Source organism: Ascaphus truei, chromosome 7 (genome assembly GCF_040206685.1).
Source record: "Ascaphus truei isolate aAscTru1 chromosome 7, aAscTru1.hap1, whole genome shotgun sequence".
Classification (NCBI taxonomy): Eukaryota; Metazoa; Chordata; class Amphibia; order Anura; family Ascaphidae; genus Ascaphus; species Ascaphus truei.
In genome coordinates, this window is record NC_134489.1 from 1,847,479 (window position 1) to 1,851,558 (window position 4,080).

Consider the following 4,080-nt stretch of genomic DNA (forward strand, 5'->3'; position numbering starts at 1 on the left):
CCCTCTCCCCCCCCCTCTCCCCCCCCTCTCCCCCCCCTCTCCCCCCCCTCTCCCCCCCCTCTCCCCCCCCTCCCCCCCCTCTCCCCCCCCTCCCCCCCCTCTCCCCCCCCTCTCCCCCCCCTCCCCCCCCTCTCCCCCCCCTCTCCCCCCCCTCTCCTCCCCCTCTCCTCCCCCTCTCCCCCCCCTCCCCCCCCTCTCCCCCCCCCTCTCCCCCCCCTCCCCCCCCTCTCTCCCCCCCCCTCCCCCCCCTCTCTCTCCCCCCCCTCCCCCCCCTCTCTCTCCCCCCCCTCCCCCCCCTCTCTCCCCCCCCTCCCCCCCCTCTCTCCCCCCTCCCCCCCCTCTCTCCCCCCCCGATGGGAGATTTAGCCCTTACTGATCATGTGGTTCATGATACCTGCTGGTAACAAGAGGGCTGAGTCACTGGAACAAATACACAACTATAGCGCTATACCCTTTGACAATCAAATATATCCCATATATACCTGTAAATACTGTTCACAAAAACAACCTGATGAAATGTAAATGCAGACAATTATTATATATCAATATATTACAAGTATAGAGTGTCTACTTGCAAACAGAAAGTCCTGCAGCCGCGAGTCCTCTGAGGTTATCCAAATCTCATATGAACAGTCTTTGCAAAATAGAGCCCTCCTTGGCGCTGGTACTTGTTTCTCTTGCACAATGCAGTACATGAAGAAATGAAAAAACAAAAAGTGTAGATTACAATAGTGAGGTATTACACAATTTATTTCAAACTTTTTAATTATTTTCCTTAGGCATAGGCAGATTGGAGACATTACAGAGTTTCCAGAGAAATATCGTTACATCATATTTCTCATAGACACAAAGCCAGAGGTTTGCTTACAGGAAAAATTGGTGATACTTCCTGTGCTCGTAGATGTTTTTCATCTCTGTATTCCCTTTCTATTTTTGTCTTGAGATTCGGAGTCTCCCTACCTATCCCTAATTGGGGAATGCAAAAGAATAGGTGGAGAGAAGAAAATAGAAAGAGTGAGGGAAGGGGAAGGGGGGGTGGGTTGGAAGGTAGAGGTGGGGGGAGGGAGAAAGGGGAGGACGTGGGATTGGAGTGGGCAGGGAGAGGTTCCCATACACTATGAAATTGTTCCATTTTTTGATTGAGTAGCGCTGATAGTTGCTCCATGAGCCTAACTTCATTGACTCTCCTGATTACAGTGCGCTTAGATGGTGCATTAATTTTCTTCCACGCCGCAGCTATGGAGCAACGGGCTGCAGTGAGGATGAATGATACTAGTTTTCTGAGATATATCTGAAAATCTTCAATAGGTTTAGCCAGAAGAAAAGACAGTGGGTTCATCTGTACTCTTATCCCTGTGAGCTCCTGAATCATGTCTTGGATCATTCGCCAAAACTTTTGGATCTGTGGACAAGTCCACCAGATATGTACCAAATCTCCTCTCTGGCCACACCCCCTCCAGCAGAGATCAGGTGTTCCAGGGAAGATTTGGCTCAGCCTACTTGGAGTTAGGTACCAGTAAAATAAAATGTTATAAATATTTTCTTTTGTTGTTGTGCAAATTGATGTTTTGGCCGCCGATTCCCAGACATCCTCCCAGTCTCCTCTATCTATTTTCACATTTAGATCTTCTGCCCATTTTAACATATAGCTATGATTGGTGTCTGCCGCTGACGATGCTATCCTCGTATATATTAGTAGTAGGGAGGCATACATTATGTCAAACTTTTTTTTGACAGGTGCCACGCCCCTTTTGCCCTAAGCCCCGCCCCTTTGGGGGGAAAACCGCCCACGTGTCCCACCCCTTCCGTATCCGGCTCCGCCCCCTGCAACAATTTTTTGAGGTTGACGCCCCTACACCAAAAAACGTGGTTGACGCCCCCTACACCAAAAAAACGTGGTTGACACCCCTTGCGCCAATTTTAATTTTTTATTATGATGTGTATTTTTTATTCTTTTTTTTGTGATTGGTGCATACTGTTGACGTAGATAGGAAGGGGGGCGTATACATATGCGGGGCATGTCCGGGCATGTTTATAGGCGTTTGGGACATGTCCAAACATATTTTTTTTTTTCATATGGGCAAGTCTGGGCAGGTTTATTCTGAAATAACGCAGTGCGCATGTCAGAAAATTTCAAAAGACTATTAAAAGAGATCATAGCAGTTTTTTTTTACATTTAGACAGAATACTGCATTAAGAGCATAAACCCCTCAAGTGTCAGGGTGGCCGTGTGGTTTAAGGCGTTGGACTTAAGATCCAATGGACGTATGTCTGTGTGGGTTCGAATCCCTCCCCAGACAAAATCTTTTTATATATTTTTTATTTGTATATAGTCTGTACATGTGTTAGCAGCAACGGGGTACATAAAAATAAAAAGCACAAGTGTATAATAGTCAAAATATTAATTTATTTATTTTTAAAAGATACAACATTTTCAAGCATGAGTTCATTACAATGCGTATTTACATCTAGAGTCGTTAGACTAGTACGATTCATAGTATAGAGGGCATGCAATAGATGGCTTATTTACAGTGGGGAAAAAAACCATTAACAGCTTATTAACAGTTTCAACCAGTCAGCCGACGGCATTAATAGACTACCCCTCCTCTTGTTTAGTAAATACCCCGGCGGTGATGTTAAACCAGGGGCGCTTAAAGAACTGTAATGCAAATCAGAGGTTCTTTTCTGAAGGGGTAAAAGGGGTGATGAAGGAGGGGGTGTTGTATCGTGGGCCCGTATTTTTAAGCGATCCAGGCATTCTCTATTTGTCGCATTACCTACAACCGATGAGGGGATATTCAGTTCAGCCATAGCAGACAGAAAAGGGCTCCATCCCTGGGGTATTTTACGCTGTGTAACAGTGTGACTTTGTGTAACACCGCGTACCAAATCCAGTAAATTAGAGCCTGGTATAACGTGTTTTTTATAAATAAATTCCCCTTTGTTATTCCAGCTTGTAATATGTTTAAGGTGAAGGAATAGGAGCCAGAGTTCCTATGCAATGCTCACAGGAAACAGACATGTGGTACAAACAATAAAAGAAATCCAAACCACACAGATTGATATCATTATATCCTTGACACTAGCAACCCTTGATGCCACTCTTTGTGGACACCCACTAACCTCTATATATAAGGGTATAATCTGTATGGGTGTCACAGGCAATGGGTGCAGTGCAATAAGGAAAAAAGGAGGAAACTCACACGTCTCTTGAGATCCAAATCCAGATGCTGTGGGGCGTGCTCCTACCGGGTTGGTATTCAATGTAGAGGTTTCTTGAATGGCGGTGCAGCTGCCTTTTGAAAAAAATTGTGGGACCGAAATTGCAAATTGCTGGGTACAAAACGTTTATTGGCACATAAAAAACAGCAACAAAACAGACTCTGACGCGTTTCAGCCGCCAAGGGCCTTTGTCAAAGAGTATAGCATAAACCAAACACTTACAATTTAAATACCCCCCCCGTTCCCGCCTCCTATGATGACGTATCGGCACTCCCTGCCTATCAGAATCATCACGCCCCCTCTGACAGGGACTCTAAATGATTGCTGTGTTAAACACAGCTGGTCTTTACTTACAGCAAGCAGGAATCACACGGAGATATAAACACTTCAACTCCCCTAAGACGTGACGGCTGAGCCACCACTGTAAAGCTCCTGGTTTGTTTATACTTTCACTTAACCATTGGCCTGCTGGAACCGATGGTACATAGACAGAGCCAGAAAGGAGGGGGTATTAAAAACACAAACAGTATGGTGGGAGGGAGGTGAAAGGTAGAGGGGGCAGGATGGGGGGGGGGTAGGGGGGGGAAAGGAGCAGAGAGGAACTTTGTTTAATGTAAAAAATGTTGAAGTTCCCAATCAACATTGATGCCCACAGGAGCCATTGTGTCCAATGAGAACATCCAGAACATCTCTCTCTTATTCAGAGTATTTAATCTATCCCCCCCACGGATGTTAGCTGCTATATACTCAATAGCCATGAATTTGAAGTTATCAAGGCCACCCTGGGGGCATTCTACAAAATGTTTTGAAACAGGATGTTTCAAATCTTTATTCTTAATGAATCTCACATGTTCCATC

General features: G+C 45.6%; 1 non-coding gene across 1 annotated transcript; it reads left to right on the forward strand.

The window, feature by feature from the left end:
* The first annotated feature begins 2,216 nt into the window (after positions 1 to 2,216).
* TRNAL-UAA (transfer RNA leucine (anticodon UAA)) lies at positions 2,217 to 2,300 on the forward strand. The gene has a single exon. It is a non-coding gene; the product is annotated as a tRNA-Leu (tRNA).
* Positions 2,301 to 4,080: the final 1,780 nt, after the last annotated feature.